Below are 15223 nucleotides of genomic sequence, written 5' to 3'. Positions count from 1 at the left end.
AAGTCGATTGATCAATATTTTCTTGAGAATGAGGGGTCGGTGTTGTCCTCAGTGTCCCTGTGGGAAGCTTTTAAAGCAGTGCTCCGCGGGCATGCCCTGTCCCAGATAGTGGAGGCTAAGAGGGTTAAGAGAGAGGCGGTGGTGACGCTGGAGACTGAAATATCGGGGCTGGAGGCAGCCTTGGCGGCGGGTGTCACTCCGGATGGGCTGCATGCCCTCAGCCTGAAGCAGTTTGAATATAAGTCTCTTGTTACTGACGCTGCCAAGACCATGTATAGGGAGCAGCAGGGTAGGTTGTATGATGCCGGAGACAAGGCGGGTAAGCTGATTGCCTGGTTGGACAAGAAGGAGAGAGTGAATCGTGTGGTCCCGGAGCTTCGGGCTTCGGATGGAGTGTGTGTGACTGAGCCTGGTGAGATTGTGGAGTGTTTTGCTGACCACCTCCGGGCTGTGTACTCCCCGGTGTCTGATAGAGATGAGGACGACTCTCGTCTTCTGCTGCGGGATATTGCCCTGCCCGGCTTATCCGTCGAGGACCGCGAGCTGATGGATGCCCCTTTGTCTGTCGACGAGATTGCTACTGCGATTCGCTCCCTTCGCTCGGGCAAGGCTATGGGCCCCAACGGCCTGCCGATTGAACTGTATAAATTACGCCCGGATAAAATCGCGCCTTTCCTCCGTCATATGTTTCAGGAGTCGCTCGAGAGGGGTTCCCTTCCCGACGACCAGCGTCTGGCTACTATAGTGGTGATTCCCAAGGATGGTAAGCCACGGGACCGCTGTGCCTCATATAGGCCTATTTCCCTACTAAATGCCGAACCCAAAATCCTTGCTAAGGTCCTTGCTAATCGCTTGCTGAGCGTTATATGTGACTTGATACATCCGGATCAATGCGGCTTCATCCCTCATCGTAATACCGCTCTCAACTTACGGCGTCTGCACGGCGTCCTCGCTAGGGCGGAGTACTTCTCTGAAGCGGCCGTATTGGTTTCCTTAGACGCCACGATGGCCTTTGACACCATTGAGTGGCCATTCCTTTGGGCCGTCTTGGCGAAGTTTGGCTTTGGGGAGGGATTTCTTAGCTGGGTGAAGCTTCTTTATGCTGGACCAATGGCTCAGGTGGTTGTCAATGGGCGGGTTTCTCGGCCTTTCGCTCTCGGGAGGGGAACTAGGCAGGGGTGCCCGTTGTCCCCGCTGCTCTTTGCTCTCGCCTTGGAACCGCTCGCTGCCTGGCTCCGTTGGGAGCCCTCGATCAGGGGGCTCCGGTGGGCCCCGGGCTTCGAGGATCGGGTCTCATTGTACGCGGATGATATTCTCTTGTATCTCACCTCGCCGCGGAAGTCGCTCAATGTTCTCTTTGATGTCCTTACTTCCTTCGGGAAAAATTCGGGTCTGATAATTAATTGGTCCAAATCTTGTGTGTATCCTATCTCTGGTGGCCTTCCTCTCTTGCCGCCTCGGCTTCCGCTCCAAATATCTCAGTCCGGCTTTAAATACCTGGGGGTGTACGTTTCGTTGGATCCGGCGGTCCGATATGAGCAGAATCTCCTGTCTCCACTCCGTCGTTTGAGGGCGGATACGGCTCGGTGGTGTAAGTTGCCCTTGTCTCCCCTTGGTCGCGCGGCGCTGTTTAAAATGATGTCCCTTCCCAGATTTCTTTATGCACTTCAGAACTCCTTCGATGTCATTCCGGCGGCCTACTTGAGGGAAGTGGAGAGTTTGCAGAGGAGACTGGTTTGGGACGGGCGAGCGCGTATCGCTTTGGCAAAGCTGACTCTCCCCTGGTATGACGGGGGCATCGCGCTTCCTGATATTAGACGGTACTATTGGGCCTCCCAGCTGTCTGCCATTAACCATGCTACGTACGCTCCTGGTTTGAACCCGGCATATGAGATGGATAAATTCCTGCTTCCCGGCGGTAACTATAACAGAGCGCTTTACTCTCGATCCGCTGGTAGGACCCTTACGGGCCCTACTAGGATTGCGGTACGTGTGTGGAAGGCGGCGAACGTATCGATGGGCTGGAGTGAGCGTTTAACGTGTGCCACTCCTTTATTCGCCTCAGAACGCTTGGGAAGCCTCTGGACAACGAAAGGCTTCGAGCGCTGGGACACGATCGGCATCAGCAGAGTGGGGGACCTATGGGTTAAAGGTGCGGTTAAATCCTTCGCGGCGCTCCAGAGCGAGCACGAGCTTAGTGAAAGAGAGTTCTTCCGTTATGCACAGGTTCGGCACGCCCTGCTCTCGGTCTTTGGGGAGGGGACCACGGTCCCTGCTTCTTCGCCTCTCGAGGACCGCATACTCGATGGTCACGTCCCCGACAGTACTATCTCCTTGATTTACAAAAAACTGATAAATAATCGGGCTGACCTCTTGGTGCGTTTTCGGGAGGCATGGACGGGAGATGGGGTGGAGTTGGACGACGAGGACTGGCAGACCGCACTGTCATCCCCTAAGGAGGTGGCCATCCCGGCCCGTCTCCGTCTGGTCCAGCTTAAGATTCTCCATCGTGTTTATGTGACGGGCCCCCGCTTGGTCTCGATGGGGTTCTCTGACGACGGACTCTGTAAGCGTGGCTGCGGGCTCAGTGCCACCTTTCTCCACATTCTATGGGAATGCCGCGAGGTGGCGGAATATTGGCGCCAGGTGCATGATGTTATGAGACGAGTCACCGGGGTCGCTCTGCTGCCGGAGGTGCGTCGCTGTGTTCTGAATGTATGGGAGCCCAATGACTATAATGCGGCTCAGGCTCGGTGGGCGGCCTTGGGGAACATGATCGCAAAGAGAGATATAGCGCAGCTTTGGGGTTCCCAACGGCCTCCCACCGTGTCCGTATGGAAGGAGAACATGGACTGGTGCATGTTCAGGGAGAAAACTGTGTATGTGGCTCGTGGTAAACCGGGGGCATGGGGTAGAATTTGGGGGCAGTGGAACGTGTATCGCGGATCTATCTGTGCTCCCCCCCAGGTGGATACGTCTGGGGTTGCCTCGTCCCCCTGATCCTTGAGGGTTCCTTGCTTATCTCGTACTTTGGAGTACAGATTTGGTTCTCCCGTGGCCCCCCCCTCCCTCTCAGGTCTCCTTTTATTGACCGCCCTCGGGTGGTCGGGTGTGGACTCCCCCGGCTGTGGTTTGACGCCCATTTCAAGTCGTTTTGCCTTGCTTTTTGTTTTTTCTTTATTTTTGTTGTTATTTATATTAAAAGTGTGTATCCTGACTTCCCTTATGTGCAGTCTGATCTACTGTAATATAGCGGAGCCCCTGTGGGCCAGTCATTGTTTTTTGATCTGCTTGACCACTTTAACTACTAGCGGCCGGCCCTGGCGGTTGTAGGCCCGTGCTTGTAACCTTTTCTCTGCACAATAAAACTTTTTTCAAAAAAGAAACAACCTCTTGAGGGCTCACAAGTTCAATCTACCCAGAGCTGCAGCTGCAACCACGGAATTGCCTAGAGCAGTCCTAGTTCTGGACATCTGTCAGGCAGCTACGTGGACATTGTTGCACATGTTACTATAAACTACTGCCTCAACACTCAGGTCTGGCGAGATGGGCATTTTGCCTGTTCGGTCCCCCAGGATTTTTTAGTTTCAATCAGTTCACAAACCTACCTCCGAGGAGTGATTGCTTTGATATCTATTCTAAGGTAAGCAATCTGTGGCTAGAAATCCCTATCAGATAAACAAGTTACTTACCTTTGGTAAAGGTTTATCTCGTAGAGACTCTATCTAGTCGCAGTATCCTTACTGACCCTCCCTTCCTCCCCGTTATGCGAACTGTCTTCTCACAATTTCATAGATCCTTTTGGACTTCACAGGCACACTAGTCATTCCTCCTCAGCTTGGTTCTATGCTTTTGGTTATGAAAAAAATAATCAAGAACTTAGGTCAGCCCGCCGGGGCGGAACCTATATAGGCTACGCGCACTGCACTTCTGGTGCGGACAATGCCAGTCAATTAATGTTCAAGTGTTTTATTATGATTTGGAACTCAAAGAGGTCCACATAAATACGAGCAAAAATTATGCAAGGAGCAATACATACAATATAAAATATACAACATTATAAAATACAAGTTGAAGCCATTCAGCATACTACCATGCTCTATTTATAATTACAAAAAATCCAAAGTGAAGTAAAGAAACAATTTAAGCTGCCATCACTATTGTGGCAAAGGGAAATTAATTGGTTGAAGCATGTAAGAACTAGAGTGAAGGCGTCTGAATGAAGGAAGAGGGAGGACCAGAAATGGATTGAGTTGAGAGAAGCTGCTTTTTCTGGTGATTCGCATAAATATTGTTCGTCAATAGCCGAATACTCTGATTTCAGAATTAAGGCTGAAGCCAGTCCTATATCTGACAAACAGTGGACCCAATACATTTTGCAGTTTTACTTCTCTAATTCTAGCTGTAGAATTATGTAGGAGTTATATGTTGATCCTGCTTCCTTTGATATACATGGCCCACCTTCTTGTGAGGAGATAGAGGGCTTTATTAAGAGCACAAGGTCCTCCGGGGCTATGGACCTGGATGAACTTCTGATTTCTCTTATCAAACAAGAAGCCTCTGCATGGGTTCTTTTTCCGTGCCCTGTATTTCAATACTGTTACCTGCATGGGGTTATACCGCCTTCCTGGAAAGAAAGTGTTGTTGTTACCTTTATATAACAAGCATTTGCAATGCATATAGGTCTCGCATTAGGAAATATTGAGCTATTGGTATTGTAAATGCCAAATTTTTAATTTATGTGTTGGTTTTGAAAAAAGCTAAATTAATAGCTTTGTCATTTACAATTCCAATAGTTTTAACTTTCGCAAAATCTACTGATGCGTTTTAGAAACGCTTTGATTCTGTAACATTTGTGTTTTTGTTAAAATTTAGAAAAGGCACCTACTGACATCGTATGAACTAGGGGGCAGTGTGTAAGAGGGCAGTGTGTGAGGGGGAATTGTATGAGGGCACAGTGTGAGTGTGTAAGGGTGCGGGCTGTGTGTGCGGGGTGTAAGGGTGCAGTGTGTGTGACCTAAAGTACTGTGAGTGGGTAATGTGTGAGAGCAGTGTATGTGGGGGCAGGGTGTCAATGGGTCAGTGTGCGAGGAGGGGTCATTGTGTGTGGTTTGTGTGAGAGGGGGGCAGTGTGTGTAGTCTGTGTGAGAGGGGGCAGTGTGTGTAGTCTGTGTGAGGGGGCAGTGTGTGTGGTCTGTGTGAGGGGGGCAGTGTGTGTGGTCTGTGTGAGGGGTGCAATGTGTGTGGTCTGTGTGAGGGGCAGTGTGTGTAGTCTGTGTGAGGGGGCAGTGTGTGTGATCTGTGTGGAGGGGTAAGTGGGAGTGGTCTGTGTGGAGGGGTAAGTGTTAGTGGTATGTGTGAGGGGGCAGTGTTTGTGGTCTGTGTGAGAGGGAGGCAGTGTGAACTTTGTTCATTTGTTAAATAAAGTTAAACAATAATGCTAATTTAAGCACAAAACACCTAGCACCAATAGACATTAACCGACGAAAAAAGCCAAAAATCTACTGATGCGTTTTAGAAACGCTTTGATCCCGTAACGTTTGTGTTTTTGTTAAAATTTAGAAAAGGCACCCACTGACATTGTACAAACTAGGGGGCAGTGTGTAAGAGGGCAGTGTGTGAGGGGGAATTGTATGAGGGCACAGTGTGAGTGAGTAAGGGTGCGGGCTGTGTGTGTGTGCGGGGTATAAGGGTGTAGTGTGTGTGACGTAAAGCACTGTGAGTGGGTAATGTGTGAGAGCAGTGTATGTGGGTGCAGTGTGTCAAGGGGTCAGTGTGTAAGGAGGGGTCAGTGAGTGTTGTTTGTGTGAGAGGGGGGCTGTGTGTGTAGTCTGTGTGAGGGGGCAGTGTGTGTGGTCTGTGTGCAGGGGCAGTGTGTGTGGTCTGTGTGTAGTCTGTGTGAGGGAGGGCAGTGTGTGTGGTCTGTGTGGAGGGGTAAGTGTGAGTGGTCTGTGTTGAGGGCAGTGTGTGTAGTCTGTGTGAGAAGGGGGCAGTGTGTGTAGTCTGTGTGAGGGGGCAGTGTGTGTGGTCTGTGTGCAGGGGCAGTGTGTGTGGTCTGTGTGAGGGGGGCAGTGTGTGTAGTCTGTGTGAGGGAGGGCAGTGTGTGTGGTCTGTTTGGAGGGGTAAGTGTGAGTGGTCTGTGTTGAGGGGTAAGTATGAGTGGTATGTGTGAGGGGGCAGTGTTTGTGGTCTGTGTGAGAGTGGGGCAGTGTGACCTTTGTTCATTTGTTAAATAAAGTTAAACAAAAATTCTAATTTAAGCACAAAACACCTAGCACCAATAGACATTAACCGACGAAAAAAGCCAAAAATCTACTGATGCGTTTTAGAAACGCTTTGATCCTGTAACGTTTGTGTTTTTGTTAAAATTTAGAAAAGGCACCCACTGACATCGTACAAACTAGGGGGCAGTGTGTAAGAGGGCAGTGTGTGAGGGGGAATTGTATGAGGGCACAGTGTGAGTGAGTAAGGGTGCGGGCTGTGTGTGTGTGTGGGGTATAAGGGTGCAGTGTGTGTGACGTAAAGCACTGTGAGTGGGTAATGTGTGAGAGCAGTGTATGTGGGGGCAGTGTGTCAAGGGGTCAGTGTGTGAGGAGGGGTCAGTGTGTGTGGTTTGTGTGAGAGGGGGGCAGTGTGTGTAGTCTGTGTGAGAGGGGGGCAGTGTGTGTAGTCTGTGTGAGGGGGGCAGTGTGTGTGGTGTGTGTGAGGGGGCAGTGTGTGTGGTCTGTGTGAGGGGGGGCAGTGTGTGTGGTCTGTGTGGAGTGATAAGTGTGAGTGGTATGTGTGTGGGGGGCAGTGTTTGTGGTCTGTGTGAGAGGGGCACAGTGTGTGGTCTGTGTGAGGGTGCATTGTGTGTAGTCTGTGTGAGAGGGGGCAGTGTTGGTTAGTGACTTGTCAGTAAACTGTATTTCTATTTTCTTTAAGGGCTGTATTAGTATTGAAAAAAAATACACAATCTGACACTGGCTCACGTAAATGACTGCAGTGCCTTGGAAGTAAACTCTATTGTTATTTATTTGAGGGTGAGGAGGGGCAGAGTGTGAGGGGGCTAATGTGTGTAGGGCAGTGTGTGAGTTGGCATTTTGTGGGGTCTAATGTGTGTAGGGTAGTGTGTGAGGTGGCAGTTTGGGGGGTCTAATGTGTGTATGGCAGTGTGTGAGGTGGCATTTTGTGGGACCTAATGTGTGGCATTGTGTGAGGCAAAACAAAATAAAAGGATAAAAGTGCTGTTTGCAGAGAGAGTTATTTTTTGTTTGTTTTGCATGAGAATGTAAGTAGGAAACTCAGACAAAAGCATACGTGTTTGGATGCGTAAAGCAGAACACAGAGGCTGGAAACTATTGAAGACGAGGGCAGACAGCAAAACACAGAGAGGCAAGACAGGATAAAAGTGCTGTTTGTGGAGAGAGTGATTTTTTTTTCCGCATAAGAATGTAAGAAGGAAAGGAAACAATGAACGTGTTTGGGTGCGTAAAGTTAAATTAAAAAAAACTTTGGGTGCGTAAAGTTAAATAAAAAATAAACATTCAAAGTGAATAAATATAATAGGCGCATGCAAAACTCATAGGCACAAGGTCAAGTAGTCAGTCGCACAAAGCCGAAAATCAGAAAAAGATGCGAGAAAGAAAAGGTGGAGGGGAACTACATGGAAGAGGAGAGACGCGTGGGCGGTTAAAAAAAAATAAACATTCAAAGTAAATAAATATAATAGACGCATGCAAAACTCATAGGCACGAGGTCAAGTAGTCAGTCACACAAAGCCCCCAAACAATAAAAAATGCGAGAAAGAGAAGGCGGGGCGGAACTACACGGAAGGGGAGAGACACGTGGGCGGAGAGGAGCCTCTGAGAACGCGCGGCGGAGATCAAAGAAATGGCGTGCGACCATATGGAGAGTGAGGGGGTGTGCAGCCTGGTGAGCTGGATGCGTGTGGCAACAGAGGGAGAGTGCGGCGCGCGCGCACGAAGTGTCTGGTAGAAATGGAAGCGATGGAGATCAAAGAAAAGGCGTGCGACCATATGAAGAGTGAGGGGGTGTGCAGCCTGGTGAGCTGAATACGTGTGGCAACAGAGGGAGAGCGCGGCGAGCGCGCACGAATGTCTGGTAGAAAATGGAAGCTGTAAAGAATGCGTGTGGTTGTGGCAGTTGTTGACAATGCGCGTGATTGTGTTCACATGAACTGTACGCGATCCGCAGCTAGGTAGACTTTTCGGACTGCTTACTATAATCTCGCCTATCCATCCCTGTGGGATAGAATAGGCGAGACCTAAAACGGATTCTAAAATCTCTCCTGCCAGTTTCAGGCAGATTGCAATTGGGAAATTGTTTGCCAAGAGTACTTTACTTTCTCCTTCAGGATTGGACATTTGGTAATAACATTGTTCCTGTTGAGCAGGCTGGTTTTCTCAAGAACTGGGGAACCTTACATAATATCAAGGCCCTTCAAACATTGATTGAAAAGTACCCTGTGGGTAAGGGCATGGTTTTATACTCTGCCTTTATTTATTTCTCCACAGTGTTCGCTAGGGTTGACTGTGGGACGCTGTGGAGGAAACTGTCTGCACTGGGGATCACTGCTCATTGGCTTAGGTTGGTCATTGCCCTGCACTCTTCCACTTGGACTCAGGTCTTGAGAGAACCAGGGTTTGTCCAGCAAAGTGGAGATACATAATGGCTTAAAGCAGGGGTGCTTCCTTGCACCCCGTCTTTTCTCTCTTTACACCCATGACTTACCATGCAGAGTTGGAAAGACCAAAGGACCCACCTAAACTAGGATTGATGAATGTTGGCTGTCTACTTTTTGCTGACAATGTTTTTGTTTTGGATTTAACCCCTATAGGATTACACAGGCTTTTCTCTAAGCTGGGAAACTATGCTAATGAACACTTTCTAAAAATAAACATCTCTAAGAGCAAAGTTATAGCTTTTACATTTCTGGGGTGCAGAGATAGGAGAGATTTACACCGGTTCTTGTGGGATGATAAATTGGAAGTGTTGAAGTTGTATCCAACCTATCGATGGCTAAGCAGGTTGTGACAGTTGTTGGGAGCAGCACAGGTCTCCTTAGACAGCTTCAGAAATTGGTTCCTCTTCTTTCTTTTACAACTATACGAACAGTGGTGGCTGCATTGATCATGTCACAGTTTGGACTATGGCAATGACCTGTAGATCGGCCTTCCCAAGAAGTTGTTGGGTAAACCTCTAATGGCTATGCATGATGCTGCAAGACTATTTTTTTAAGCTACCAAGATGGTCGCATGCTACGCCACTGCTGCAACAATTGCATTGGCTGACAGTCAAACAGAGGGCCAGATATAAAGGCCTGTGCATTGTGCACAAGAGGCTGTATGACAAAGTACCAGCCTATATTGAGGATCGGCTGAGCACTATGTGCCAGGACGTCGTCTTAGCTCCTCTGAGGTGATCTTGCTGACCTGCCTACGCTTTCATAAAACTACCTTGGGCGGTCAGGCTTTTTCAGTTCTGATTCCACAGATCTGGAACAGATTACTGACAATTTTGAGGAGAGAAACTGCTCTCATCCTCTTTCAGAAGAGACTGAAAACTTTCTTATTTGATCAGGCTTTTGGAAGAGATTGATTTTATCATTCTACACTATCTATTGCAACATAGCATCATAACCCTTAGATAAGCACCTAGAGACCTGTGGTATTTGAGAGCTATAAGTATTGTTAATATAGCATAATAAAACATATCTTGGTAGGATTGTTTCTCTCAAAAAGGCCATTTTGCACATGCAATTTACCACTAAGCAGCAACAGGTGGTAATCAAGTCCAACCTATAAAAAGACACCCAGAATGCATCACAAACCTTTCCACAATGGCTGCCCTGTGTTTGTTAGCAAGGAGGAGGCGGATAATGGCGGCATGGCAGAGGAGGAGAAGACAGGAGAGGATATTCAGAGTCAGGCTGACATTATTGGATAAGACTGAAGAGGAGATTTATGATCAGTACAGGCTAAGTAACAGGCTAATACTAGAGCTCACTGACATCCTGAAGCCGCAACTTGAGAGTAGAACCATGCGCAGCAATGCTATTCCCGCACATGTGCAGGTTTTGTGCTCCCTCCACCTCTTGGCCACTGGTAGTTGCCAGGATAACATGGCAGTGGCTGGTGGTGTATCGCAAAGTGCGCTTTTGCGTTTATTTCATGACTTCCTAGACGCAATGCTACACCACATACATCAACACATATACATGCCCCATGACAATCAAGAATTAGACCAGACAAAAATTGATGTTTACAGGTTAGCAAGATTCCCACAGGTACTAGGGTGCATAGATGGGACACATGTGCCCATATGTCCACCATCCTGCACCGAATATATTTTTCGTAATAGAAAAAGTACACATTCCCTCAATATACAAGTAGTGTGTATCGCAAAGAACATCATAACAGATATTGTAGCCAAATACCCAGGAAGCACCCATGATGCATTCATTTTCCGACACAGTGGTCTACATCAAAGGTTAGAAAAAGGTGACTTTGATGATGGATACCTCCTAGGTAATGTTATCACCTGTTCCCAAACTTTTGTTAATGTCATAGCATGTCTGTAAGCATTCAACATCAGCATCATATGGTTCACAACAGGTGACAATGCGTATGCTCTGCGTCTGTGTATCCTCACACCGTTCCTGTCACCCAACAACATCCATGAAAGGCGGTACAACACTGCACACAGGCGCACAAGGACAGTGATTGAGCGTACTTTTGGAATACTGAAATAGCGCTTTAGATGCCTACATAAGAGTGGTGGTGCTCTGCAGTATGCACCAGAGACAGTCTGTAAAATTGTGGCAACATGTGCCATGCTGCACAACATGGCCGGCAGGGGTGGACTGCTCATGGATGTGTCTGACACAGATTCTGAGGAGGATGGTCCGGGAACACCTGCCCAACAACTAAGGGATGGTAGCGCTGCAGCAGAGGGGAGAAGGCGCAGGGACCAGATTGCAAACAACTATTTCTGAAAGGTATATACACCCCAGCTAGACACTCAGCTGTACAAAAGACATGAGTAATTGTGAATGCCAATGGGTGTTTTAATTTTCACACATCCATTTTTAAAGTGGAACAACATGTCTATTAGTAACCTTAGTATAATGACACCTATGGGGAAATAAATGGGTTTCGTCACCAATAGTAAATAACTCAAATGTACATGAAAGATGTTTGGGTAACAGTAAAATGCGCGTGCTTGGCCTGGCCAGAGGTGCCACTAGCCATACCAAGCTTGCGGCTGCTGCTTCTGCGCAACATAGGTGCATCTGTGGCTGAAATGCTGCTCAAGCTAGATAACTCACTATCAGTGCCACCAAGTACAACATCCCCAAGTAACTGGTTTGTCTGCAGTGTTTCAACTGCAGCTGTGATTTTTTCCAAACCATGTGCTACATCGCCACAGTAGTGGCCCATTTCCACTTGTAGGCCAAGTGTGCGCTGGCTTTGTCTATTAATGGCATGTGAGAACACAAAGTATGAAGTTCCTATCAGAAAAGAAAAATGACATGTAATAACCGCAGGGATGAACCCAGTAAATCACAGGAGAGCAATCTCCTTGTTGGAAAAAGACCCTCACACACCTGACAAGTAGGTGTCTTGCTTCATCATCGGGTCTGCTCTTACTCGGGCCGGCGCTGCAATGCCCGATCAGGCGCCCGTGATGGGGCCAACTTCACGGAGATCTTCATTCCACAGCCGATTGGTGAAGTGTGAGTAAGGGTCCTAGTGTAGGTGCATGTGGTGAGTAAAGTGAAGTTAAAATAGAGAAAAATAGTCCACTCAAAAATAGTTTTAATGGGGTTGGCTATTTCCCTAATTAAAAAGAAAAATTGCGTATCGTCACTTAATGTTGTGTATTAATACGCTGAAAGAGGTCGACATGTTTCTTGCCTAATTAACAAACTTGATGGCAATTCCTCAGGACCTTGTTATGTACTACCTACACACATTTTTTGGTGGTGGTCACCCAACACAGTCAGTGAGAAGCGGCCACCGTTACAGCACCCTAAAAAAAGTGTGGGGGTACCTTTGGTATCTACAGGGATCAGCAAGTATTGATCCTTATTTAGTCCGTTCAGGGCCAATTTGGTACCGGTCGTCGTCGACACAGGAATCTAGTGTCGGTTTTGTAGTCGAACAAGAAAGTTAATCCTACCCCACACGGCTCAACCTGTCCACATGGTCAGGTAGTACATAACAAGGTCCTGAGGAATTGCCATCAAGTTTGTTAATTAGGCAAGAAACATGTCAACCTCTTTCAGCGTATTAATACACAACATTAAGTGACGATACGCAATTTTTCTTTCGCCTTTCGCTGCCTCTGCTTGGTTCCCTTATTGGTATCCTTGCTGCTCATCTTGGCTCTCTCACCAGTGTCTCACAATGCTGCTGCACCAGCACATGTGTTTGTTTGTGATTAGATATTGTTTTGGGCACCACTTCCTGTTTGGGGGGGTCCTTCAACACAACCAGGAAGTTAAACTTTTTTCTTTATTCAATTTTAGCTATTTGCGAGTGTTTCTTTGCGATTTTCACGCACAACTCGCAAATAGTGCATGCAAAAATGATGTTTGTATGAGTCTCGCTATTTGCGAGACGATTGTGACTCGCTATTAGCGAGTGTCCCAAATAACATTGCGAGTCAATTGTGACTCGCAATTTTGTTGATGGAGGTGTTGGTTGGTAGAGAATAGCGGCTCGCTATTTTTCACTGATAGCGAGTCGCTATTTTTGGTGGTCGTACATCTGGCCCATAAACATTTATCAAGAGAAAAGTTGAATACTGTCCTCCTATCATATTGAACAGGGCTAACTTTAAACAGATGCAATGTGTTGAGGGATGAACAAACACCTTAGGACAATTTATGCTACTACAGAGTAAAATAACTATGCTTCCACTTCTTTTACAGCGGGTTTTGCTGTGCAGGAAAACACAAAGTAATTCTGATGTTTGAAATCGGAACATATCCAAGTTACATGTAAACAAATTATCAATGGGCTAAAATGCATTATAGAAATTAACTTGGAATTAGACTGTCCCAGGCCGCCATATTCCCAAAAAGAATTTTACTCAAGAGGCTACCTCTGCAGGATTGGAAGTTTTATATTCCTTTTTGAAGCATTCAATGCACCTTCTACCCGACCAGGGAGCTAACTCTTCTCCCTTCCCAGATCCCTGGCCAACTGGTCCTCATATCCCACAATGTTTATCACTCTCATCCCCATATCTCTACCAATAGGGATTGTGATGTGTTTCAAATATGCCGCCCCCCTTCTACTGTATGAATCCTGAGTGAACTCCTGAGTACCCAATCTTAGACAATCACACTTTGGCTTTATGCTCATTTCGAACAGAAAGACATCAATGCATTTTATCTGGAATTTATCCATATTGCCCAAGATCAACTTTGCAACAATCCTAAAGCTAAATGTAATCCTAGAACGCGGAAGTGGAACAAGAGGATCCAAATACACCTGGTCAATATCTTTACTTCAAGGCTAGAGCTGCAAAATGAAGCTTCCACTCAGTGGGCCCAATTCACTGTCAAACAAGGAAACACAGTTCAAAGTATTAGAGAAATTGCCAAAAACAGGTTTTTGCCAAATTTGGCAACCGCATTTTTGTTATGTTTTGGCCCAGCCCATAAGTTAAGCAGCTGTGCTGATAGAAAAAAAAAGAAGAGCTTCCCCATTAAGAGTCCTAACAAACTTAGGAGCGGTGTGTGGAGTTGATTACCCACAAAGGAAAACTAATAAAGATCTTTTGGGGACCCTTTCAGCGTCTTGAATGACCCACCCGACCTTCTTCTTTGGTACTCGCCAATTTGATATCCCCGTACCCAACATCATCTTTCACTATACCCACATTTGTGATGCCCCAATTATTGCAGCCAGTTACCCCCATATCCATGAACCCCTTCTCCTGCCAATGGCAGTTTAAGATTGGTACTTACAGTTTATTAGGAAAATAGGGCATGATAATTAATTTTGAGAGCTCAAGCTTCTGACCTAGATACAAGGGAGCATTCTTCAGCCCTCCTGTCTCTAGTTGCTGAATAATGAGAGCCAGCGGCGTCACTATGGGGGTGCGGGGGGTGCGGACCGCACCAGGTGACACCCTCACATGGGGTGACACCAACAGGGCCGGTATGCGCCTAGCAACCTAACCTTTCGGGAGGAGGAGGTGCCTGTGCGCAGTGCGCACTGTCTCCTCTCCTTTCTTTTATTTGCTTCCCTGTGAAATGGATCCAAAAAAGAAAATCACTTTTGTCAGAAATCAATGTCGTATTTTTCTGACATTTAATTCCAAAGTGCAGCATCTGGAATAAAAGTTTAAAAATATGAAAAATAAATAACTAAATAAAGTAAAACAGAGTGGTAGCAAACCGGCCAGATTGATTTTATTCACACCCAAACACATTAGCGCCACTTTTACAGAGTTTGCCAGTGAAGCGCTATTTTTGTTGTCTTGGCTTTGTTTTCCCTGGGCTTGGAACTAGTGCACCAATCCTGGAGGTACTGCAATGTGAGGATTGAAAAACAAAATTTGTACTGCTGCTCTGTATCTAGGGATGTTGTCTTTTTTTTACCATACTGCTTACGTTTTGTAAGGATATAAGCAATGGCCATTGAAATGGGTCCATTCAGGGCCCTTTTGTCATGTCCTTAACTTTTCAGGCAAAGGCACTCACTGATTTCTGAACAGTGAGTGTAAAAGCGTTAAGGTAACCATGTTGTTCCTGCTTACATTTCACATGGTTTGCAAAATTTTGCATTCCCTATGATTGTTTGCTTTTTCCAGGATGCTGTCACTTTTTTTGTAGGCCACATATTGCTCTTGCCAAGTGCGTAATTTAATTTGAGCCGCATCCAGGTGTTTATAGCCGGCAACAATTGGGTTGTAGTTGAAGGCAGTCTGAGTTTTTCTCAGTGGGGCAGTATGGTGTTAAGTGGGGGAGAGGATGTGGCACTATGGCCAGAGCTGCTGAATTTGGAACAGGGGAACCAGTTTCAGCCTTAATAACCAGTCCGCCAGACCACTCTCCTGAGAGAGCACTATCTCATGCTAGACCTTAGAAGGCTTCTCAAGACATTAGAAGCCCTGGTGTCGTAGCACCAGCAGGTGGACCCTAGCATGACAAGTGTAGGTTAACCTTCAAGGCTTGTCCACCACTATTCATACTGAAGTTCACCTC

Source organism: Triturus cristatus, chromosome 4_1 (genome assembly GCF_964204655.1).
Source record: "Triturus cristatus chromosome 4_1, aTriCri1.1, whole genome shotgun sequence".
Classification (NCBI taxonomy): domain Eukaryota; kingdom Metazoa; phylum Chordata; class Amphibia; order Caudata; family Salamandridae; genus Triturus; species Triturus cristatus.
Note: the sequence above shows the minus strand (reverse complement) of the source record.